This window comes from Polistes fuscatus, unplaced genomic scaffold, assembly GCF_010416935.1.
Source record: "Polistes fuscatus isolate 324 unplaced genomic scaffold, CU_Pfus_HIC Scaffold4, whole genome shotgun sequence".
Lineage (NCBI taxonomy): Eukaryota > Metazoa > Arthropoda > Insecta > Hymenoptera > Vespidae > Polistes > Polistes fuscatus.
In genome coordinates this window covers 12,047,335-12,075,020 of record NW_025113118.1, presented here as the reverse complement: position 1 = coordinate 12,075,020, position 27,686 = coordinate 12,047,335, and the positions used below count along the sequence as shown (strand labels likewise).

General features: G+C 33.9%; 1 protein-coding gene across 6 annotated transcripts in view; it reads left to right on the top strand.

Moving 5' to 3' along the window:
* The window catches only part of LOC122521251 (mucin-5AC), a 280,846-nt gene that overhangs the window by 107,148 nt on the left and 146,012 nt on the right, over positions 1 to 27,686 (top strand). Inside the window, exon 3 of one of the 6 annotated variants that reach the window (XM_043641810.1) lies at positions 22,255 to 22,312. The exons of the other annotated variants lie outside the window; for them this stretch is intronic. The gene's annotated coding sequence lies outside the window, so the exon portion shown is untranslated. The remainder of the gene's footprint in view (positions 1 to 22,254; positions 22,313 to 27,686) is intronic. 6 annotated transcript variants of the gene reach the window in all.

Genomic DNA, 27,686 nt, shown 5'->3' with positions numbered 1-27,686 from the left:
GAATTTGTAAATCGATAATTTCAAAATCGGTTCTATTAATTTTTAACGTTACACGGAAAGTTAAATATTGGAATATATATATGTTGACACAATTTTTGTTTTTTATTTATGAATATCGACACCAAATTATTATTTATATTTTTCTAACAAATTATTCATACTTTTTTTCTTTTTGTAAAAAAAATATAAAGAAAAAGAAATGTCAATATAAATGTAAATGTAAATTAATTAGTCAGATAATCAATGTAACGTCAGAGGCTCGTCTGAAAATCTTTCGTAACGATCTTTGAGACATCGTTATCTTCAATCATTATAGTAATATGATAAATTAGTTAAACGTTCATTGTCGTTTTCCTATCTCTACTTTTAAATACATAGATTAGATAAACAACGAATCGTGAAGATTGACATCGTTAAATAATCGTCAAAATTATCTAAAAAAAAAAATCGTTCCTCGTGTCGTTTTTACTTTTTCTTTTAATAAAAAGAAGATTTTCTTTTTATTTATACATTCGTGCAACGTTTGCCGAATCGAACTTGTCGATGAGATTAATCCCAAACCGCTTTTCTCTTCGAAGAGATTCCAACCGGATGATGCTCGAAAACGATCCAATTTTCTTGAAACGGGGGATCACGGAAAAGGGAAGTAATAACATAGATCAAGAATTTCTCTCCCTCTCTCTCTCTAAATATATATATGTAATAATATTACAATATAATATACAAAAGTAATATTAGATATATATATTATTATTATTATAAATATATATTTATAGAAGTAACAATAAATAATTATTTTTTTTATAATATTAATTTTTTTAATATTAATTTTAAATATTATATAATAATATATTAATAATATTTAATAATAATATATATTATTATAGAAGTAACAAAATAATTATTTTTTTTTTTATAATATATTAATTTTTTTAATATATTAATTTTATAATATATTATATAATAATATATTAATATAATTATAATAATATATATTTATAGAAGTAACAAAATAATTATTTTTTTTTAATATATTAATTTTTTAATATATTAATTTTATAATATATTATAGTATAATATATTATATAATATTTTAATAATAATATATATATATTTACAGAAGTACAAATAATTATTTTTTTTTTATAATATATTAATTTTTTTAATATATTAATTTTTAATATATTATAGTAATAATATATTAATATAATATTATAATAATATATATATATTTATAGAAGTAACAATAAATAATTATTTTATTTTTAATCATCAGTATCGTCAGTAACACCGTTTAGTATAATCTTTAATAACATTAATACCTCGTTACAACGATCCCTGACATTTCAATTCGAGTCTCGAAACTTCCCTCTGATAACTCTCTGTTATTTCATTAAAAAAAAACCAAACAAAAACAAAAAATTACATCTGCATCTTCAGCTCAAATAATACGATCAGTTTGATTATCTTGAGAGTAAGGGATTTTAAACGAACAGATGTAAAAGACCTATTACAATTTCACCTTCGTCACTCTTTATCATCGAATATTCAATTCCTATTCGAATTCTATTATAAAGCTTTTGTGTTTAACGATGAAATCCAATTCGCCAAATCATTTTCTCTCTCCAAGATTATTACATTTTCAAATAAGCAAGTAGACTCTTTTGTCTCCTCCTCCCCCCCACCCTCGAAACGATCGTTAACGGTGATTATTACAAAATTTCATTCCATTTTTATTATTATTATTATTATTACTCTTTTTATTCTTCCTTTTTGTCCCCTGGTGTGTGATATTTATCGATGCGTGCCATTTAAAAAAATAAAAAAAAATTAAAATAAAATATAAAAGAAGAAAGATATAAAAGAAAAGAAGAAGAGGGGGTTTGGTTATCGTCGCGAATTAACTTTCGACTCGCTTCGGTAACCAGGATCGTAGGAATCGTGCGCTGAGTGAGAGGATTCCTGAGGGTTGTAAAGAGGGAAGAAGAAGAAGAAAGAAGAGGAGGAGGAGGAGGAAGACGAAGGAGGTGAGGAAGCAAGAAAAAGAGTGGGATGTAGAAGGATGAGGAGGAGGAGGAGGAGGAGGAGGAAACGAGAGTAACTTAAATCCGGCAGATTGGTTTCGGCTGGTTCCTCCGACGATTCTGGCGTCGATCCAACAAGCGGATTTCTCTCTGCTGCTGCATAACGCGGAGAAGAGAGGAGGAGAGGTATCTTCTAGCCCGAATTTTCCTCCTAACGCGAGATACCGAATCACATGTTGAATACAACCCGTATACACGCCGAATACACATTGAATACCCTCTCGAGGTATCTGTCGTTGTCGTTGTCGTTGTCGTCGTCGTTGTACGTACAGCTAGACGATTGAATTTCCTTTTCAAAGTCACTTTTATAATATACTCATTTCTTTTCTTTTTTATTTTCTTTTGTCCCCACCCATTTTCCAATAGACATTTATAGAAGACGAGCACGAATATTCTAATAATTTTTATATAATATATATATATGTATCTTTTGTACTGGATACAAAAAGTAATCTTGCAATAACCGTATCGTCGTCATTTATTTATTATAATACGAATATAATTGATTTTATTATTCCAATTATAGACAAAATTCTTCATATCTTTATTATAATATATCAAATTCATTTTTAATAACTACTTTCTATAATTTATTATTATTATTATCATTCAATCGATTATATTACTTACAATCATTATGAAATATACGTATATTTAATTGTTGTATTAAATAAATATTTTTTTTTAAGTTTTAATAACAATTTATTAATAACGAATAAAATATTCTTATCTTACTTTATGGTAAATATTAATTATTATTATTATTATTATATGAATGAATTGATGTGAAATAAAATAGTGGAACACAATAGATACTATTTACAGCGATTGCTTGATTAGTTGGGTAATTTTGTTCTTCCCATAACGAAATCGTCGATAAAACGATTTGTCCGTTAATTAATTGTTTTGAACGGACGATGACAATCGCTTTGCTCTTAACGAGGATCATTGTGCTGGAGATTCACTCAGTTGTTTTACTAGCTAGCTAGCTAGCTAGCTATCTAGCTAACAATCCAACAAGCAAGCAAGCAAGCTAGCTAACTCGATCTTCTCGTTTTCTCGCTTGATCCGAATATATATCCGTCTCTCTCTTTCCCTCCACTCGAATGTCTGTCACCGTGTCAAGGTCGTCAGCGCGAAGGATGCGCGAGATATCGCATCAGGGATGCGAGATCACGATTCGCTTGTAATTTCCTGCGAAGGTTACGAAGAAACGAGATACGATGATCAATCATAAACTAAAATGTTATTTTTTAATATAACGCACGGTCTTTCTCTGTGTGTATATGTGTGTGTGTGTGTTTGTGTCACATATCCGATTTATTCGAACTGACAAATTTAAATCATTTTTATTTTCTTTTATATTGTTCTTTTTAATTTCATTTAGTTATCCATACTTTTGCGTAAAGCTGTGATAAAATGTAGAATAATTTTATTAATTAAACCAATATTTGTTAGTTTGTTTCGATTTGAATCGGTAAAGCGATTTTTCGGATTATCTCTCTGGTATATTTATTTTTAATTATATTTATAAAAGATATTATATTAATTGGTTTATAATTTTGGATAAAATTCTGACGTATAATATAAAGAATCAATGAAATAACTTTTAGAAATTTTCTAAAAATGCAATATAATTTTTCATTACTTCGTCTAACCAAACTTTTAGTATTGCAAAGTTTTTCAGTTCGAATCAACGAGCGTACAAACAACTTTTAACTTCCACCGTACTTTTCATATACTTTTATTATTATCGATCTCATTAATATCCAATTTAATAATTAAAACGATATAAAACTTGATAGATACTCGATATATCGAATAAATATAATTATATATAATGAATTTTAAAAGAGAGAAAAAAAATGTGAATATAATTACGATACACCATTATTAATAATCTTATTCGATTTAGTCAAGGTTTTGTATAGGTTGTTTAAAGGGATTAAACGTGTTGACCCTTTTTCGACGGTAGGCCGATATATCGCTTTGTATTATTGATCCGTAGAGAGAACCGGTCTGACTGGAACTGGCTATCAAAACGTCAAGGTGACGCTTAGTTATCGATTGCGTTGTGTCCCAGGGTGAACTTCATGGTGGCATAATTCGACGTGGATCGATCTCGATAAGTCGAGAAGAGAAACTAGTTTCACTCTTCCGGAGAGGAGAAGATCCCTTTCCCTTGTGTCACCTGTTCGAACTAGGGAGAAAGATAAAGGACAGACACACAGACAGAGAAAGGGGGGAGATAGAGAGAGAGAGAGAGAAAGAGGAAACCTTTTTTCTTTTTTTTTCTCAAGCAATTTCCGATAATCCGATATCCGGATAATTCGATATAAAAAAAGAAGGGATGAATACTTTTCAGGATAATAACCATATATATTGTTGTCCATTTGGTTGTCACATTTAGATCATCTTATATTTAACCCTTTTGTTGTATGGATACATATATGTGTTTGTGTTAATATGAATGCATATAATGGTTTGTGTATTTGGTTTGTGTATTGATTATTGTTTCGAGTCTTATCGCATGAAAATTATGTAAGAAATAGAAACTTTAATTATTAATTATAATTTATTGTTAGAAGTGGTTAATAAAATTAATCAACGTAACAATCATATTAAGAATAAAGTATTCCGTTCTTATAAAATACTTCTGCTTAAGAGTATTCAGCATTCAAAGGGTTAAGTATGTTTAGGTGGCTTTGTTAATAAAAATAAACCAACTTTTTGTGTAATTTAAAAAAGAAAAAAAAAGAACATTTCTACGCAACATGGTTTTCTTTTTTATATTCTAAAATACCTTGCCGAAAAAGGGTTAATGTTTTAAGAGAATAGTAAAAAACATTTCAAATTTATTCAATAATTTTTCGCAAAGTTGAATAATTAATATCTAAGCAATTTATTAATAATTCGATATTCGGAATATTAATAAAAATTCAAATCAAAATTGTATTAGTCGTAAAGTTAAAAATCGCCTCTCTAAAAATTATTTACAAATTTTTCTCTTATCATTCGTCATTTCTTATTTAATTCAACATTATTGATAAAATCGCCTCTTGTATTTTGTTTATTTTTTTGGAATTATACATTCTTTTTTCCATAGCATTGACAAACGAATTAATATAATTCATGAAGCTATTAGTGAAAATTTAAAATTATCTCAGCACTTTGTTTTTTTTTTAAATTTCCGATTGTACCACCGAAAAACATTTTTATAAATATCCCGTAGTATCGAGTAATCAATCTATCCCCTAAAATATATTCTACGATAAATAAATGTGCTCGTCGACGTTACAAAGATCGAATATCGAATCTCATTCTCCTCCTTTCGGTCCCCCTCTCCTCCTCCTCCTCCTCCTCCTTCTTCTTCTTCTTGCTACCTCTTCCTCCGTTTACTACCCTCTTCGGCTTTTTCCCCGAGTTTATTAAGTTTTTATCTGCTCCTTGTTTCGCGCCCCTCCTACCACCTTTATGCCGCGAGATTTATAGGAACAATGCTTCTTTACGGTTCGCGAGAGGAAAAGAGAAGAAAGAAGAAGAAGAAGAAGATGGGGAGGGAGAAAGGTACGATGGAGGAGGAAGGAAGAAGAAAATGGGGTAGAAAGAAATGGCGAATGCCGCTCGACGCTGAATACTGGATGAAAAGATCGGTCGAGTGTTCGACGACGAGGGGTTGCTTGTGCTGGAAGCTGGAAGAGTGTTCGCGCGCGCACCACTTTGTCTATGTGTCTCTTTTTCTTTGTATGTAGGAATGATAGAAGGAGGGTACTGCTGGAGGGTGGAACACGTCGAAGAAAGGAATCGATGCTTGTTTCGAAAGAGAGAGAGAGAGAGAGAGTGAGTGTATGTGTATGTGCGAGTTTGTGTGCGTGTTTGTGTGTGTGAGGAGACGATAGGACGTTGCTCTCAAGTCCGAGACACAATGTTAATGGAATCGCAAGAGGTATTTGTATTGTGTCAAATCGATAGTCTCTCTCTCTCTCTCTCTTTCTATCTATCTATTTATCTATCTATCTCTTTTTGTAAAGACGATCTCCGAGACCTCTAGTAGACGTTTTTCTTCTACTTCTCTTTCTTTTCACACTTTGATCTCTAATAACGTACACGTCATCATACGCTGGTTTCCTAAAACGAGTTCGAGTTATTGAATTTTCTTTTATTGTACTTTTCGATCGATCCTACTACTACGATGACAAAGAATGAAGAAAGAGAGAGTGAATGATATATATATATGTAAGGACAGTAGTTTTAGCTATATTGAATTTAGCGCGTAAATAGGTTAGGGAATAAAACAGGTGGCGTTAGTGCTACAAAGAAAGCAGGAGTGAGAAGATACAAAGATTAAGAGATATATGTAAGAAAATTAATCGAGAAACAACGGTGTGGATATTAGCATTGAATGTTGTTTCCTTTGTTATTACAGGTAGGATAAATAATTAGTCTAAGTTGCTACATTATTATTTTCTTCAAAATAAAATAAAATCTTTGTTATTACAGAGAAACAATTCTACCTATTATCTACCCATAATCTGCACAATAAATAAGACATTATATATATACATGTGTATGTATGATGAAACGTAACGACTGGTATAATCATAATAATAATAATAATAATATATTGATCGAATCGAAAGAATTTCAGATGAAAATCTGAATAAAAAGAAGGGAAAATAGTCGTCCATTTGATTTTTGCGTTCAATTGCTATTGTTGTTGTTCTCGAGGTTTCCCATCGTGGAATGCATTTTACGTCGCGTACGTCGACAGGTCAGAACGGTACCCATCCAGTTTCCCGCATCTCTCCGCATTACTCTCGAGAACGCTTCTCTCTGCGCCTCTGTGATACCAACGGGTATGTGTGTATGTGTATGTGTGTGGGGGGTGTGTGTGTCTATCTATATCTAGATCTATGTACGTATGTAGATGTATTCATGCATTTGGGATCGTATATATATATGTATGTATGTATGTGTGTATGTATTTATGTGTGTATGCGTGTGTGTGTGTGTGTATGTATGTGTGTCTCTCTCACCGCAGGATGGGTAAGCGTGTGGCCGTACGACCACGTTATCTCTCTCACTATCTCTCTCTCTCTCTCTCTTTTTCTCTCTATCTATCTCTCTGCCACTGTAATTACATGCTGCGACTAACAGGTATTTCGTCCGTGGTATTTATGCAAACTAAATCATTCGGGACGGTCCGTTGGAACGTTCCCGATCGCGCGTTTTCTCCGTTCGTGAAAGCACCCAGATCAAACGTGAATTTTCTTTCTTTTTCTTTTTCTTTTTTTTTAATTATCTACTCTTCTCTCTTCTCCCCACCCCCTCTTTCTCTCTTTCTATAATCTAGATTTATTTATTTGTTTATTTATCCTTCTTCAAATCTGATCTTAATCACCTGTATCTACTATTCTTTTCTCTCTCTCTCTCTATTTATAGATACGTGAAAAAAAAAACTAGTTCCCGTCAGATCACTTACAGTCAAGGAGTAATGGATACAGTTGAAGTACGTAAAAGGGTTAACTGTTCGAAAGAAAATACCATCGTATGCCGTTGACTCGGAACAGAGAGTGGGGGATATGGTAAAATGTAAATATCCAAGTAATAAATAAAATGTGAAAAGGTTTTCGTAGAAAAGTTTGACTGGATTCTTTAAAAAAAGGGAGAGTAAATATAAAAGACCATATCTACGTAAACGAATCTAAATTGGTCGTAGTATAATTTTGATGTGATATATTTCAAGCACGAAATTAGAAAAGAATATAAATAGCCTTGTTGTTTTTTTATTTTCATTTTTTTTTCTTTTTCTTTTATACGCATGTAAAAAATATCGGTCGTATTTTAATCTAGGAATATTTTTAAAATCTGGCAAAGATTTAGCGAGAACGATGATTCGAGAAGGGGGAGGAGGGTGGTGGATGAGGGTGGGGTTCAAAGATCGTTGTCTTTGAATAGGCTTTTATACGTGCGTGCTTATCGTCTTGTCCGATGCGAGTTGTGTCGGAGTCTTTCCACGGTTGAAGCCACGAAGCGGTTTGCTTGGTTCAAGGCTTATAATTACTCGATCCTGCAAGTAGGTCGCTTTCTCCATGGCACTTTGCGCCACAGTGTGTTGTGCGCGCGAGCGCGCATGCTTCAAACAAGCAAGCAAGCAAGCAAGCAAGCAAGCAAAGTCTCGCAAGTACCGGGAATCCTCTCTTGGTTACGCTATTAAATCTACCGTTTCAGCCTTGATTCCTTATTTCCTCGAGTTCCATCGTGCAAACTACTTATACGTGTATACACATATAAAGTGTGTACTTAAATATACTTACATAGGATCGTGATCGATCATTGTATTCTCGATTTATTAGACCCGTCTACTTATCTATCGTCATATTATTATTAAACGTTAACAGATATTCTACTTTCTTTTTCTTTTTCTTTCTTTTTTATATTTACGTCACGTTTTCTTCACACCATAGAAGTGTTATAAAGCACACATTTCTAGGATACACATATTTGTATTTGTATTTTTTTTTCTTTTTTTTTTTAATATTATTTAATATTATTATTATAGTTATTTAACATTATTTAATTTTATTATTTTATTATTATTAAAATTATTTGTTAATTCTTGTATATGAAGGAAAGATTTTTGTGTAAATATTTTATTTTTTGTAATTTACGGTATTATTTTATTTATTATTATTTTTTCTTTTATTATTTATTATTATTTATTTATTGTATTTATTTTAATTTTTGTAATTTATTTAATTATTAATTTGTAATGTATTAATTATTTTTGTGTAAATATTTTATTTTTTGTAATTTTAATAATACACGGGCGTATTTGATAATTTTTCGCATCATATAATAATATAATAATATCGGATGTTAAATTGATAATACCGTTAGAAATTTTTCTTCTAAATTTTATTTGTCTCATTGATTTTATTCTTATTCAAGAAAAGAAAGAGGTTTTGGAGATCATTTTCGGGTATACATTTTTTTTTGTTTTTTCTATTTTTTTACAATTTTTTTCTTCCTCAAATATCCGAAACATTTTTATCAATTCAAGCTCGAACATCAAATTGGGTTACGCGAGAGAATTAAACGATTAAACGTACGTTTTAATTAATATCTTTCGAAGAATCATTTTATATCCCATATTACATTATTTGCAATATCCGTTTGTTACCGTTACCGTTACCGGATTTTATTTTTCTCTCTCTCCCTCTCTCTGCATCTTTCTCCGCGATATGTAGGCCAACGTCGAGTTAAAGAATCGGAGCTTGGAAAAATGAGCGGTCAATTAGCGGCTCGGTTTCTCTTTTATTCCCTCTCGAATTACGCGCCAAAACACACGGTGTTGCGTGTCCGTGTTCCTCCTCCTCCTCCTCCTCCTCCTCCTCCTAGTGACTTCCGATCTTCTCGTTTTACGATATTTAAGAGAAAAAAAAAACAATCAAGGAAAAACACCATAAACCGCAAATAATAACAAAGAACAAAATCACTGATTGCGAGTGAACGTCTCCTGGTATGAAAAGTTTTCTTTCTCTCACACACACACACACACACACACACACATATTTTCTCTTTTTCTATCCTTTTCCCTTTCTCTATCTGTCTCTCTCTCTCTCTCTCTTTCTCGTTGATCGTGTTCGACGATGCATCACAACGAAATATGATTGAACACTCCCGCGCTGTTGGAATTGTTTTCATGCGAAACAACCTGTACCGTTACGATCCACTAAACAAAGATAGATAGATAAATAAATAAGGTGAGAAGGGGGAAGGGAGAGAGAGAGGAAGGGAAAGAATAATCTCTCTCTCAACATCATTTATTTCCAATTTTTACAAGGGACTATCGAGAAAGGTGTTTTTTTTTTCTTTCTTTCTTTCCCTTTTTGCGATATTAAAGTAATATTTTTAAATCGATTAGTAAAAATCTAATACTCATGTCAGAGAGAAAGAGAGAGAGAGAGAAATTTTTTCGAGTAAACAAAACAAAAATCCGAGCAAAATTGTGGATATAAAGTCGGCAGATTTTCAACTCGATCGAATGAATTTTAAATTTGAATTTGTTGGCTCGTGTTATGACAAAAATTCATGAATTAAATATGATATCCATTGGTAATCGATAGTACATAGCAAACGAATCTTTTAAATGGAAGGTATATAAATCAAATTTTAGAAAAAAAATTTCTACCCTACGAAATATTACGCTTTTCTTTTTTTCATATTTTCTAATTCATATAATATAATATTATCTGTTGTATTTTATTAATATTATCACACGAGATATATTAATAGATACAAAATTGAAGAAAAGAACCAAAAAATATATAAAAAATAAGTATATTTTATTTTTTATATATTATATATTTATTTATATATTATTATATATTTATTATTATAATAAATAAAAATATATATTTTTATATGGTGATAAGAGAACACGTATTATTAATAGATATAATTTAAGAAAAGAACAAAACTATATAAAATAAAATAAATATATATATATATTTTTGTAAGATGATAAAATAACACATATTATTAATAGATACGAAATTAAAGAAAAACAAAAAAAGAAATATATACAAAATACAAAGAGATATATTTTTTTGTAAGGAGATAAGAGGTCAATGATCAGACTAATCCTGACCCCAAGGACGTTCTGGCACATGATAAGCATTGCACATGGTCTTCATTGTAATTGTTGGTCCACGCGCATTGACCCGACAGTTCTCATACCGGAAGCTTATGCTCGTTCGCACGCACTAATACACGCAGAATATCATCATGATGTTATATATATATATATATGCGTATGGATAGACAGAAGTAGAGAGAGAGTGAGTGAGTGAGTGAGTAAGAGAAAGAGAGGGGGAAGGGAGGGGGGAGGTAGTATGCGTATTTGCGTGTATGTGTGTGTATGTGTGTATGTATATATACGCACGTTTCACTTACAAACGAACATATATACGCATTCACGCACGCACGCACGCAAAATGGTGGTCGGACCCGTCGGGATCGTCGAGGCTGCTGCATTGATCGGGAGGGTTCATCCTCCTCCTCCTCCTCCTCCCCCTCCTTCTCCCCCCCATCCAAAGCTCACCACTCTTCGCTCTTTCCTCCCCTTTCGTGAACAACGGACAAAGAGAACTCCGTGAGAGGAGGAGAAGCTTTCGCTCTCTCACGTAGAGAGACGAGTAATCCTCACGGTCACTTTGCGACAACTCGATCGTTTCTAAAACGATATAAATTATTATCTATGGTTAAATACCTTCGAACAAATTTTCCTTCCATTTTTTTTCTCTTTTCCCATTCCATTCGAGCTCGTTTTTTCCAATCAAATTTTACTCGCTGCTACCTTTTTTCCTCTTATTTATCTCGCTGTGTACAACTGTGACAAGTAAATTTGTTTGTGTGTGTGTTTCAAATTCTATGAAAGTGAATTTATTTGTTATTTTTATTACGAATAAGAAGTAGATAATTGTCCAGTCGTACAATTAGAAACAATAAAACAAAAAAAGGGGAGAAGTGGGTTCAACAATAATTCGTTCGGTTATTTTATTATCGGCAAGGTTGCAAATTTTGGGTATACTTTTTTTTCTTTCCTTTTTATTTTATTCTGATTTTTTTCTCTCCTTCTCTCTCTTTCCTTTTTTTCGTTATTATCCCAAAGAAGAGGGCCATTCGAGTTCGTCGAATTTTTTTCGCGATTCTCGAGTGCCCGGGAGTCGCCGTACAAATGTTCCTTTAATTGGAAAGCCCGGAAATTTCGGTATGCGTTTTTTTCCTACGAGAATACTTCTGAGCTCCTCCTCCTAACCCCCCCCCCACCCTTTTGTTTTCACTCTACGAAACGGACGAATAAAAATGAGATCGACGGTATTTTGTTACTTTTGTAATAAAACGCAAAAAAAAAAACGAAAAGAGGTTTAAAAAGGGCCGACGGAGAAATAGCGAAATGATAGGGAGAGAAAAAACGATTGAGAATGGAATAGAAATAAAAATAAAATAAAATATAATATAATAGAATAGAATAGAATATAATAGAAAGGAACAGAAAATATAAGAGAAAAGTTTCGATAAAAGATCGTTATCCGTGGCCCATTATTTTGTGATATTTTTCCCTTCGAGAGGGGGGGTGGGTGGTGGTCGATCAACGAACTGAAACTCTAATACACGGTGGACACGTAGAGACGAGCAACGTAAAAGTGCAAAAAGCTCCTCGTTAAATTTTTAACGATGTCAATCTGTCCGCTTCTACTTTCCGCTTTTGCGAACGTTCGTGTCTCCCTTTAACCCCCCCTCCACCCCCTTGACTCTGAACATGTATATATGTGTGTGTATGTGTGTGTCACCACTCATCATCCTCTTCCTCATCTCGGTGAACTTTTTGAACCTTTTCCCCATCGCGTTATAAACGGCCGAAATGAAAAATTATTGCGAGCTTCGTTGAGCCCTTCATCGATCGAGAGATATCGAATCGAATGATCTTCGAGAATTCGTGTTATGGCTAATATTTTTTTTTTTATTTAATTTGTTTCTAGAATTCAATCAAGTTCGAAAGTTTTTCGGATTCTTATCTCCGCGAATTTTGTGTCCGCGAACTTTTTTCCTCCCGTATTTGTTGTTGCCCCGTTTACTAAAGAATAATGTTTATTTTTGCTGACATGAAATGAGAAAGGGGAAGAAGGTAGGATACAAAAAAAAAAGCGAGAGAGAGAGAATAGAGGAAAGGTTGAAGATAAATATGCCAGCTAACGTAGGAGAAAGACTCGTCTTTCTTTCTCTTTCTCTTTCTATTTTTTTCTTTCCCTAATATACTCTGTAACATTTAAAAGATATGCTCTCTGCAGGTCCGCGTCCACGCGCATTTCCGTCTACCCAACGTTGCAACAACAACGACAAGCACTTCTCGTAAATATCGTTAAGTAAACGCTCCTCTTCCACCTCTTCCTCCTCCTCCTCCTCCTCCTCCTCCTCCACGGCTCTTCTCGTGGCTTTGACGTAGTTTTGTTTCGTTTAGTTTCGTTTGAAAATTCTTTGACTCTCTTTTTCTTTCAAAGAGAAAAAAAGAAAAAAAAAAGAAAAAAAAAAGGTAAAAAATAACCGACTGGACACCCACCTACGACGACGACGACAAGGATGACGATGATAACGATAATTAAAGAGCTTTTGATATTTCAATCCTTCTTATTTTCTTATCTTTTTCATCCGCGTAAATAAAAATTCGTTTGAGAAAAAAAAGAAAAAGAAGAAGAAAAAAAAAATAAAACGAAAAATATACAAATTCGTTTGAGACGACACACACACACAACACACACATACACTCATTAAAAAGATTTCATAAGCTTAGAGGTACTCGTCGAATATATATTTAAAACGAGTTTCTTTTGAAATCATCGACGTTTCACGAAATCTTTTCCTTCAGGACAATTTCCTCCCTCGTAAATTTTCCAACGAGATAGAGAGAGAGAGTAGTCTAGTGGGTCTAGTCGAATCAACTCGAGTAGAGTTTAGTCGAGTCGGAAAGACGAACGAGCCAACTGACCGACAACATTCGGTTAATTTATGTCCGCCTATTGGCTGGTAGTAACCACTAGCCGCATTACCGGATAGCGCAATGTCGAATCTGAGATCCCATCAACGATCTATGATGCACGATCTACGAGTTCTCTTTCTCTCTCTCTCTCTCACTCACTCTCTCGATTGCTTCACTCGATTCGGGAAACGAGAAGCGTGTCGAGCCGACACGCTCGTAATTTTACTCGTAATTTTCCATCTCACTCTCTCTCTCTCTCTCATTCTATCTATCTCTCTATCTCTCTCTTTCTTACTCTCTTACTCTTATACGCTCGAATGAACGCGATTCGCTGAATCGAAGAGGGTGGCGTGGGTGTAAGAGAGACAGGAAGATAGAAGAAGAGAGGGGAGTCAACGAACATGGGAACCCGTGAGCGAGTGAATGTGTGAGTGAATAGCTGAGTGAGTGAATAAGGGAGAAGAGAGTGTGCATGAGAATGAGAGTAAGAGAGAGAGAGAGAGAGATAGACCGCGATCGATCTTCTCCGAGCCGCTACTCGGCTCCACGACCAGGACCATTCCCAATGTTCTCAAACATTCGGTATCCTGTAAATCTCCGGCTTATCCTGCGAATCTAAAGCCTTCTCTCAGACTTTCGCGCTTTACTAGGGGTAGAAAAGTAAACGAGCAAAGAGAAAACATGAGAAAGAGGAAGAAAGAATGAAAGGAAGGAAGAAAGATATATAGAAAAAGAGTAAGAGAGAGAGAGAGAAAGTAGGTAAATTTTATTCCTTTTATTTTTCCTTTTACAAGGTACGTTTATTTAACAAGCCAATTAACATCTTTCCATCATTGTCACGCAAGTGAGTTGTTAAATATCATGATTAATGTTTCGTATTAATCTCTCTTGATTTTTTCTTTTTTTTTAATCTTGTTTCTTTTCGAACCAATCGCTGTTAAACCTTGAAAATTGTTGTCGAGAAAGTATAAAAGGAATAAAAATATATATAAAGAAAAGGAAAGTATAGAGTAAAAGAAAAATTGATTAATTTGAATGGCGAAAGGAACGAACCGTGATAGCAAAATTGAAGGTCACTGGGCGACGATGATACGAGAGAGAGAGAGATGAGAGAGGAAACAGTGAAGCGTTTTACTACGCACAGTTTTTTCAAAGGTCAAAGTTCTCCTCTTGCAGTCTATCCTATCCGTCGTGGGTGGCTCTAACTCGTATGGGCGTTTTCACGAAACATTTTCATTTTCCTGCTAAAACGTTAACGTTCGTTCCAATCTTCCCACCCTCTCTCCCACCCCTCCTCCTCCTCGACCCCCATACCGTCATTTTCATCCACAGTAAAAACGTAAACTCTGACATTTCGAGCCCGTGCGTGCTTAATCTTTCTCTCTCTTTTGATCTTGTTGTCAAAGTAATTCTCTCTCTTTCAACGTTTTACTATATTCCATGCTGTTTTTCATCGTTTAACGAACGCTCGTGTCCTCCCCCCCCTCCCTGGTTGTTTTCGCCCACACGTAACAACGCACCTTCGCTATTTTCTTCATTACTCTCTTTTATTTTTCTTCGTGGACATTCTTCTTGGAAACATTTCCTAGTTACACTTTTCACACTAACAATAATAATAATAAAGTAATATACTAGTAATAAATACTAATAAAATAGTAATAAACGTTATTGCTATACCAAAAGAATACAATCCACGATATTTTATTATTTCATGCGAGTCAATAAATTTCTTCTTTTTTCTTTTTTTTTGATAATATAATACTATGACACAAATGTTTCGTATTATACAATTTTGTAAAAAATCTAATCGATTAACTTGACCGTGTATTATTTTAAAAGATTCAATTTATTTATATATATATATATATATATATATATATATATGTATGCACATTGCATAAATCTCGTAAAAAATTAATTACCTGCGCTAGTCGTATCGCATCTATCATTTCGTAGCCAATTAAAAATGAAACGCGACCCCGTTATTGAGCCAACGGTTAACAAGTTGAGAAACTCTGTTCCATAATGCTTGATAAAACTTGATATAAATTCGTTAATGCTTTTATATATTGGTAATAACCTTTCATGAAATTTAAACTTTTCGATCTGACTCGTTGCAATTTCTCTATTATAAATTCCATCGAATGTAATATATCGAACGTAGAGAATATTGGATATTTTCAACTGATAAGAGAAAGAGAGTGGAAAGGGGTTGGCAGGGGGTGGCAGGGAGAGGGGAGAAGTTGCCCGTTAGCGTATTCGTTCCTGTTTACGGTTCGTTCGAATTCGATGAAGGATTTATAACGTGGACAACGACTGCTCTTGCTATTACTATTCCTACTGGTATTGCTGTTGTTGGTGTTGGTGTTGGTGTTGTTGTGTTGGTGTTGTTGTGTTGCTATTACCACTACCGACCGGTACCGAATATTTCATAATTAACGAAATCGTTCTGCACGCGCGTAACAGCTAATTACGTGCTTACGTAAGCCGCTTGAAAACTTGCTCACTCGCACGTTCCTCCTCCTCTTCCTCCACCTCCTCCTCATTCTCCTCCTCGTCGTCGTCATCCTCGTCGTCGTCGTCGTTGTTGTCCGTTGTGTCGTAGTCGCGTTTACATTATTACATCAAATTTCGTTGTATTTTCTTTCATAAATTTTCCACCGTTTCCCGTTCATTTTTTGTTTTATACATTTTTTTATCATCATTGCTTTCCTTCTTAATATTTCTCTCTCTCTCTCTTTCTCTCGTGATTTAAATTTCTTTTTTTATCTCTCTCTCTCTCTTTATCCTCTCCCATTTTGATCCTTCTTTTCATCGTCATTGTCACTTTTACGCTCGTCATCGTTTTTCCTTTTTAAGATATAAAAGATAGAAGACGTGATATAAAAAAATGTAAAAATAAGAAAAAGAGAGAGAATTGGGGGATGAAAAGGAAAAAGAAAAAATTTCGCAACTCCCCGACACGGCACGGAACGGCACGGATACGGATCTTCCGGAGCGTAAAGCGAATACGGAATTTCGAAAGATGGAACGCGTTCGAGCCAACCAACCCAACGTGTTTCCGTTCTTATGTAAATTATGCACCTTTTAGTATACGGTGATTCAGAAAGCGGTTAAGTAGTTCTCTCCTCGTAGTATCGAAGAAGTCGAATAAGGTGAACTCGGTTTGAGGAGAACACAAACGAACGTTTGTTCGTTCGTTCTTTCTTTCCTTTCGTTTTACGATTCCATCCGCTTTAAGGAACGAGAACGAGAACGAGTTTATAAACGAATAACTGACTGAGTCAATAGTGTAAGCGAGATAGATGCTTTGATAAATAGATAGACAGATTGATAGATAGATAGATAGATAGATAGATAAATAGATCAATAGAATGAGAGGAACATGGTTAAATCAAGTTTCAGTCTAATGTAAACCTTGAATTTTGTACCGATAGTTACTATTATTGTTGGTTTTATTATAATGACGCGACGAACACTTATGCTGACACACCTGGAACACGTGTCTTCTTCTATTTCTTCTCTCTTCGCGTTTTATATTACATTTTTTGTTGTTTTTTGTTTTTCTAATCTATTTCGGCCAAATTAAATAGACATTTTACAGGTACTTTAAAAACATTTATAAACAAATAAGCGTATAGAAATAATAAAATATCAATAGGTCTTCGTGGCTCAAGTGGTAGAGCGTTCTTTCGGTATGCGAAAGATCGTGGGTTCGAATCCCCCCGGGTCCTCTCGATTTGTTAAACAATTGAAGCTCGAATTTTTTGGGAGAGTTCTTCGAACGAACAAATGCGTCAGGGTTGCGTCACTAAATAATAAAATATCATCAGTTTATTCATTTATATGTCGAAAAAAACAAACTTTGATAAATATTACACTCTGTAATTAGTTTTGTGTGATATTTAATGAAACTTGAAAATCTTCACTCCGACGAAAACAAAAATATATTCGATCCAAATGAAATCTTTGTTGATATATTATATTCGTTTTGATCTTCGATTTTGAATATATTAAATATTATTATTCTAATATAATTGTGTTCCCATATGACTCGATCATAAATCTTCGATATTAAATAATTATTATTATTCGTTGGTATATTCGATATTATTGAAAATTTCATCCTATTCTTATACGGTATCCTTTATTTTCCGATTCAAATGAATTATTCGTTTCACGCAATTTTTCTTCTTACAATATAATATAATTCAATTATCTACAAATGTTTTCTCTTCTTTGGCTTCTTTGGTTTTTGTTAGTTTAAAAGGAAAGGAAAAGTTTCCTTTTCTCGATCGATGTTCTAGCTAAAACAAACATTTGCAGAAAATATGTACTTACTTACTAACTTACTTACTTACTTACTTACTTATATAGGTACTTACATATTTACATACTTACATATTATAACGTGTATGAGTTTGGATCATTAGTGATCGTTAGGATCAATATTGAAGATTAAAAATCTTCCGTTTCAATTTCATCATCGAGATAGTAAGGAAACGTTGGCAAGAGATAACGTTGGAAAGTTAAAAGTACGACTTTAATATGCGGTTGGGCGTTGAGAAGGGCACGTTTAATGGCCGAACAACACGCTACCATGTCCTATCCGTTTTCTTATTACTTTTTATCTCTTTCTAGATATTATTTTCTTCGTTTACTTGTCATCGAAATATCCCAAGAATTTTAACACAGCCCACATTATTTTTCTTTCCTCGATTTGAATTATTTCTTTTTTTTTCTTTTTCTTCTTTATTTTATTTGATTTTATTTTATCACTCATTTGGTTTCTTCATACGTGCTAAGTTTCTTATAATTTATTTTTTTTTGTATTATTTCTCTTACAATTAGTTAGAAATTTGGGATTACGATAAAACGAAGTTTATTTTAGACAAATTGTTATTATTATTTTATTTATTAGAAAATCATTTGATACTCCAAATACATTTTTTTATTCCACTTCCAGTTAAATATTGTATTTTTTTTTTTACGTAAACGATCGAGTGACTTTAATCGAAAATAATAATTTGATTCTTCTCGGAAAATGAAAATTGGATTAAATTGGATTAATAGAAAATGAAGAGATAAAAGAAGAAGAAAATAAAATGAAAATAAAAGTGTTGTGAAAAGCGATTAAATTATAAAAAGTAGAATGGAGTTTGTTCGAAAAGGATTGGTGCGTATTACAGATCGATGATATTTAGGTAAGTTACTTTATCGTCTGTATGTTGCACACCGTGTGTTATATAAATAAATCATTGGAATTCTCTCGATCGTATCGAGGATCGATTTTATCGGAAACGACCTTTCTCCGGGTGGCACGAGCCATCGAGTTCTACTGGAGTTACGTTTCCAGGTCACGACCCTCGTCTTTGAGCCAAGTTGACGACTCGCCTGTTCCTACCCTCCGCGAAATTTATTCCGATTCTTCTCTCATTTTTATAATTTCTCGATATTCATGAAAATAGCTTGGGATGATGTACATAATATTATTGGGTGTTCATAAATGACGAAACAATATTTTCCATTTGTAAAAAGCTTATTCTCTCTCTCTCTCTCTCTCTCTTCTTTAATACTCGGCAGTGATTTACGATGTTTTTTTTTCTTGTGTTAAAAAAAAAGAAAAATTAAAAAAAAGTTTAAATTAAATTGACAGAATTGTTAACTCGGACTAATTGGAATAAAACTGTCTTTTGTGATGCAAAATGGCGTAAATTCGGACAAAAAGCGCACAATGGCGTATTACGGTTGATAGAATCAAAGTTATGGATACACGAGTTACATTTTGATAAAAAATAATTATGTCAATTTGATTCGCGCATTAATTTAAAGAAACCGGGTATCACACATACTAACTCTAGTAATTAATATTTTTAAACTTTGCTCATTTTATCGAACATTATTAATATTATGTTAATAAAATATATAAACACCACCCTTTTCTACATCGAGTATAAATACTCAAGAATAAATTCTATTTATTATACGAATATTATTTTTCATAATACATATTTTTTCAATCAAAAATCATAAAAGTATATAAAAGTAACGGTGTATGATTTTAAGGAAGGGACACACTCACACACACACACTCACTGTGTATGTTTCTCTTTGTTAACAATATTTGTTTGATAATTTTCTACTAAAAAAAAAAAAAAAAAAAAAAAAAAGAAAATTAGAAGAAGCGAAAAAAGAAGATATAAAATAGGAAAGTAATGAAAAACGTATTGCAAACGAAACGTCGAACGAGAACAAGAACATTTTCCTCGATAAGGAGGATCCTAGTGGTTTCTTTAGCTTCTCGATAAAAATCTCCAGTTTTTCACGTTTATTTCTTATCTCCCTCTCCCTCTCTCTCTTTCTTTTTCTATCTCTCGTAAGAAGAACAACTACGATGCATCTGAGAAATATACCATTCTCTCGTATTTTATTCTTTTGTCTTCCTACACACGATGAAAAAGAAAAAAGCACTGGATTCTCTCTATTTCTATCCCCCCTCCCTCCCTCCCACCCTCCCTCACTCTTTTTCTATCTTATTTCGCGATAAATGTTTCTCTTGTTGGAAATTCAAATTTTCTTTTAAAAGTTTCTTCTTCTTCTTCCTTCGTTCCTTTTTTCAACGTAAAAATAAGTTTTCCCCATCGGTTTTATTTGAGAAAACGAGATAGAAATAAATAAAGTAATTTTTGTTCTCCGGTTAATTAACACTTTATAATACCTTAATTAAAATAATTAATCGCGTTGTCGAATAGCCACGGGGATAGATACAATGTTAAGTGGTGGTTGTTATGTGCGAATTCTCGTTGCAATACCCCGTCAATAAACATCCGTTTTCATTGAAATACTTTTTCCTTCTCTCTGGGTGCTTTTTTTTGCTCTTTCTTCTTCTTCTTTTAATTCGTTTGATTCGCTTTGATTGCTTGCACAAGCACGATTCGGCGAGAGTTGTAATCCCATATGCTTCGGAAAAATATTACGACGTGTATGGGTTTTCGTGCGTATCGGCGGTGTATGGTGGTGGGCCTTGTAAATTGCAAATGTATATGTAAATGTAAATGTAAATGCTACTATGACTACGGCTATGACTATGACTGTGTGACTTGTTACTATGTTCAATGTGAAAGTGTGTTAGTGTAGGCAGAGAGAGAGAGAGAGAGGGACAGGTGTGCGGATTGTAAACGAAAACCATCGGCTGCTATATTTATAATGTGTATGCATATGTATATGATGTTTGTAGAATGTGTGAGTGGATAGTTTGTGTGTGCGTGTATATACAGGACGTGCTGCCTGCAGCAGCTTTCTGAAAAAGCGCGGAAAACAAAGGAAAATGCAGCTGAGCTTTTGTTAAGCTCTCGCCGATCGAATTAAAGCGTTACTAGAAATTCGATCGCTTTTTTCTCGTGTGTGTGTTTTGTGTGTTCGATTGAAATTTGACGAAAATATTTATATCTATGCGGAAAGATGATGATTTTTATTCACTTTTTATATTTTATCATTTGATTATGTGAGCTTTTGAATTGTTTAAGAAGTATAGATATGAATGTGTGAATGGTATGAGTGTGAGAGTGATTGAAAGAAATGAAAGAATGCATCCGGTCGAGGATAAAGAAAGAGCGTTAGATAAGAATATTAGTTTGGGTATAAGATTACACCGTCCGGACTTGTCGCGGACTTTGTATAGTTACATCGAAGCCTCCCGAACGTTCTCGATAATGTGAAATACCGGAAAAGCCTTTGCGCGTGGTTTGGAATCACGGAGCTTAGATAGAAGGAGCACGCACGGCATAGGGCATTTGGTATAAAATGTGTCCCCAAAAACAGCATCAAATAACATGTACATATTTTCACCAGCAGAGTAGCGCAACGGGCAAGTAAATCTCTGTGACGTCACACAAATTGAAATTAAAAAATTAAATGTGCCATTAACTATTTATTTCAACGTTATTTTTTAATTGTCAATTATTTATTTGAAAATCTGTAAACATTGGAATTGTAGGTTAAGTATAGCTTACTCTGTGTTATAATATTTTTAACCGCTAAATTTAAAAACTGGTTCGAGGCAGTTGCAGCGCACTCTGTAATGAAACTTTATTTGCTCTACTTTTCGGGGACACTTCTGATACTATACGTTCGTGCTCCTTCTATCTAAGCTCCGTGTTTGGAATGATCGGGAGGTTTCCAGGGGAATGACGAGAAACAACGGAAGACGTTGGGGGGGGATGTTGGGTATAAGTGGGCGACGGAAAGGACTGGTGAGGCTTTCTGCGTGCTGTGCGTTTTTTTCTGTGAGTTCAATAATAATTGACGAGTGATAAGTGTAACGGGAGAGTACGGAAGACAACGGGGAACGGCGAAGGATTACGATAGGCAACGACGAGTCGGGTTCGGGTGTTCCTTGCGGTTGCTTCGGACATAGAGGGTTACACTTATTGTTAGCATTAGATTATTAGATTATAGATACTTACTATATTATTTCTTATTAACATTATACCTTCTTATTATTTTTTAATAAATAAATACTTTACTGTTACCATTATAAATATATATCTTACAATTATTTTCTTTTCTTTTCATTATTCGATTTAACTTTCGATTAATTGATTAATTATTTACTTTTCTTTGTTGCAGGTAAGTGTTTCAACGATACTTTGGAAGGATTTCGAAACGTGGAAAACTAGTCGTCAAGGTAGATTTTTGTATTCGTTATTTATCACACATTTTGGTTTTTTTTTTTTTTAGTTTTTAAATATCAATCACAGAAAGTTATTTCAAATGTTTCAAAAGTTTAGAATCATATTTCGTATGTTTCTAAAATGTTAAATTGCAAAATTTGATTTTGCAAACGCTTCGACATTTTGATTCCGATTGCGAATAGAAAAAAAATGATGAAACAAGCGTGTTTATTAGAACCTCTTACCCTCCCTCCCCCCGTAACAAAAAAAAAAGAAAGAAGAAATAAGAGATCACAAAGGATATTTCATAACAGTTAATTATTAACGTCATTAGTTCCATTATTTTCATACGAAAAATATAATATTGATAATTAAATCGCGTTATTATCGTATTTGTTATCATCGTTCTCTTCAACTACCACCAACCAGCCTTCTAATTTACCATTCCTCCCTTCAACCCCTTCATATTTACTTCATTTTGTTCATTCGAGTTAGATGGAACGCGCGTGTCTGATCATCGTTCACCCTTTAAACCCCTGTGCGACTTCGTATCGTGTTCTTCTTCGTTGTAAGATCTATAATTTCAAACTGACACGAGTGAATCGTTCTTGTATATTATTATCCGTACCCCATAGTTATAAACAACGATGTTCTCTATTAACCTCGACTTCAAATTGAATAAATTCCATTATTTTTTTTTTCCTAAGTAAGATGGATATAACATTTTTATCGCAACGTTACATTTCTTGACACTTCGTGTGTATGTATGTAATATTTCTAGTTTTTCTCCCTCGTATATTATAATACTAATTACATAATTTTATAGAAAAAAAATAATAAAAAAATTTATTAGTGAAAAAAAAAAGAAAAATCAAAATAGATTTTTATTGAAAGATTATCCGACCGAAAAGAAAACCGTTTCTCGTTCATATATAATACTTAAATAATTCATATTATAATTATATATATATGTGGGATGCGAGCACCACCAAGCCAAACTTAAATAGGCATTCGTGAGGAGACTGGACGGTAGGCCCTTGATAGCTCAATGGTTAAAAACAGTCGCCCGGAATGCGAAAGATCCAGGTTCGAGTCCTCTCAGTCCAGTCAGTCCAACGGCCCAATTTTTTCACGAATCCTACATATATATATAATGGAAAAAAAACAACAAAAAAAACAAGAACAAAAAAGAAACGATTTAAATCCCGTCTAAACCAATAAGAATTCCGGATCACGATTCGAGGATACAGGATATTAATACGCGTGTAGATATTTCGATAATTGCGAATTAATCTTTATATTCCATGGGATACCCGTAAAATACACTATGTTGTATCACTGTATACGTATTCCTCGAAGTACCCCACATATGTACATATAAATGCGTATGCATATATATATATTTGTCTGTCCTATCTGGTGTACAGTGCTGTGCTGTGTCGGTACGCGTGCAGTCGCATCCGAAATCGATATGTTCTTGTTTGCGTTATGCAAGCAAACATCTCTGGAAAACGCCGACACTCGCCCCCCCTCCCTCCACCCCCAACCACTCTCTCTATCTATCTATCTGTCTCTCTTTCTCTTTCTATATATATATATGTTCTATCTCCGTCTTTCTCCACCCTTTTCGTTGTCGATGCGCGCCGAGGGAGCCTCGAACGTATCGAATATTTTCAAATACCATGGAATACTATCTATACGTGCCGAGATCGTCGAGTTTGATATCTTCCTCTCGCATCCTTTTCTCTCTTACTCTCTCTCTCTCATAGTCTCTTTCTCTCTCTCTCTCTATCTTTCTTTCTTTCTTTCTCTTTTTCGATAGGAAACGAAGGAGAAAAGGAAAGGGAAGCTGAGAGACGGTAAAACGATATCATTTCGTCCACATTTTCCGTCTCCAGTTTTCCTTCCTTTCCTCCGCCTCCTTTTCTTACTCAACCCCCCACCCCCCGAACCCACTCCCCACCCCCTTCACCCATTTTATACTCTTTCCACTCGTACTCCTTCTTCTTCGTTTTCTTTTCCTTATTCCTCTTCTTCTTCTCTTCTTCTTCTTCTTCTTCTTCTATTTTCTTACGAGGTTTTGTGTTCGCGTTTATGTGTTAGTATACGTGTGCATGCATCGAAAGAATGAGAGAGAAAGAGAAAGGAAAGAAGGAAATCCTCCACGATCAATGTTTCATATCTCTATTCTCGGGAATGGCTCGTTCGCGGAAGTACAGCGCAGAAAATATGCTTTTTAGTCGAACTCCTTCTACTCCTTTGTATGTGTGCTGTGTGCTGTGTGTGTGTGTGTGTATATATATATATAGTTCGTTCGTTGCATGATAAAAGCTCTTGGACTCTTCCTTAAACGTAAAAGGAATTAAGGACTCGAAAAATTATCTCTCCAGAGTGTACTCTCCTTCTCTATTTCTCTCTCTCTCCCTTTTTTTTTTTTAATTTGAAGGGAAACATTTGTTATTCAATTTCATTTCATTTTATATTCTTTTCTTTTTGTGTGTTATTAAAAAAAAAAAAAGAGAAATGAGGAAAATGAAAAAACGTATTATCGTACGTTTCTAGTATTACTGGCTTGCACGAATGTACCCTAAACCCCACCCCATAACAACCCTTCCCTGCTCCAATTTAGGGACAGATCATTTGCTAAAAACAAAATCAAAGATCGTATTCCTGTTTAAATGTATATATGTATAATCATTTATTTAGTCATTCGTTTTTTCATTAAATCAGCAATGTGTGTATATATAATTATGCATAAATTATCTATAAATTTTTATTATCGATTATGCATAACTAATATCTCGTTCAATGTTATTACAATCTAACGTAAGAAATAAACAAATAGATTAGTCGTGTAACTATTAAAATACATGATAAATAGTTTCCATTGAAAAATCACTGTAAATATCTAAAGATAACAGGGGACGTTTTTTTAAAGCTATTTATTTCTCGCTCGGTTCCCCCTGAATTTAACGGAATGAGCGTTTTCATCTCGGAACGTGACGGCGGGGATCAAACTCCATTAACTACCCGACAAAAAAGGGTATTATGTACGGGAGGATACGCCTAAAGAAGTTTTCACTTTAACAAACAAACAAAAAAAGGCCCACCCCCATCTCCCCATTGTTTTCTAAGCTTGATAATAACGATTAAAAATGTTGTTTGTTTATTGTTTTTGGTTGTGATCGATTTATGATCAAAAGAAAATAAAAGTTGAGTACCCCTGAGTGTTAGGATATCGATGTGAGTGTTACACTACTACCTTATACTTACTGCATTTGATATTTAATACGTTGAAACTAAAGATATCATCTTAGCTCGTAAATCACAAGACGAGAGAGACGGTTACGTACGCAGGAGGAGAAGGAAGAAAGTAGAAACGGGTTTTCGAAACGTCAAGCAAATTTTGTCTCTTCCATCCACTTGGCTCCTATAAACTCCTTTGTTCTCTCGCGTACGAGGAGACGATAGAGAACAAGCAAAGTAAAGCGATGATATGAGAGAGAGAGAGTGCGAGAGAAAGAGAAAAGGTAGAAGATAACAACGTCAGAATGCTTTTTGAAGGGGTGGAAAGGGTGGGCTGGGGAGGGGGACTAGGGTGATGGGGGAGAAGAAGAAATAGAGAATTCAGGATTCGAGTGGGCGTATCTAAAGCTAGAATAAATTCTACGTGGAATGAGTTAGAGATAGAGAAAGTGGGGGAGGGGTGTGGGTGGGATGGGTAGTGGAGTGGGGAAAAGGGAGAAAACATCATCCGTTTAGAATTCTATGTAAAATCGTACGAGTAGTTTCACTTGCTGTATATTAACCGGACCTTGTTTACACTACGATTCCGAGCGTGAGATTTGTTGAACTCTACCTTCGATTTAACCGCGAACTTTCTCTTTCTCTTCCTATCTATCTATCTATCTATCTATCTATCGTCTAGAACGTATGCTTTCGACGTCTGTTCGGCGACTAAATTTGCAATTCGACTATAGTAGAAGAAACTAATCAAATTAATCGAAAATATCTTTTTCCTAATTTGTAAGCTGAAATTACATTACATTCGATTGATGATAATATAATTGATCGGATTATTAATTTTAATCTTCGAAATTAAACGTTTTATCGTTATTTCGATTAAAAAAAAATTAAAAAAAGATTTTTTAGGGAGAGGGCAAGAAAATGAAAAAAAAGAAAAAAAAAACGTGAGGAGAAAAAGCAGAAAAAATAGAAGAGCAAAAAAAAAACATATTTAATTTATTCTTTTCAACTCAGTTTCAATTAAAAGATTATAACTAACCAAGTATAGTTCGAGTAGCAGACTCGAATGCAACTAGTAATAGTAGTAGTAGTAGTAGTTGGTCGTAGTTGATGATGAACAGTATCGTACTACGCTCATGAATATTACACGAATAAGATTCTACGCATCGGACTACATCGTTGCAACGAGTTAATGAATTATCGGTGTAATTAATCGAACGTACCGTGCGCGAGCGTCCATTACGCGAGTACTACCCAACCCCTCCTCCCCCTTTCTCCTCCTCCTCCTCCTCTTCCATCACTCCTTCACCACACCCCCTACCTCTTCTTCCTCCTCCTCTTCCTCCTCTATATTCCTTTTCCTCGTTTCCCGCGTGCATGTAAATTCGTATTGTACACCGGGTATATGTACTGTGTGTTACTAGGTAGTTTGGTTTACTATTCCGTTTAATTTAATATTCATGCATTTCGTTCGCGAATTAATTTAACGGTTGTGTAATAACATATATATTTGTCCGAAAATAATTTCTTCGAAGAAAATCTCGAGACTGCGGAATGCAAAAAGAAAGAAAGATAGAAAAAAACTGGTGTGTACTTATGTACGCACGTAAGAAGTTATACTTCTTTGCCGTACCAAAACGAACATAACCTCAAAAATAACTTTAAAAAAAAAAAGAAAGGAAACATATTTTCAATCGATCGATATATTACATATATAAAAAAGAATACAAAACAAAAAAAACAAAAATATCAAAATATAGATATCAGTCTACAGTTAATATAAGAGAGATATATCGAATAACTTCACGCGTCAACGGCCATGGCGCTGTGATAGCATTGTTTCCCGCTCGATCATTTAAGTCAAGCAGCGCTGAGTACGATTAGTACTCGGATTGGTGACCCGCTTGAGAAAAAATGGGGGAAGAAAAGAAGACAACTTCATGCCGTATACTTGAAATCGTTTTCCCGCGCGTCATAAATACCGACAAACTTCATGGTGTCGCTTTTACAGACGCTCGGAACAAAATCCACTCCCCATCACATTTTCCCCAACGCGCCAAAAGAAGTATAACTTCAAAAAAGAATAAAAGAAGTTAGTAGTATCTATATTAAAAAAAGGGAATACATTAAGTCGCGTTTTGT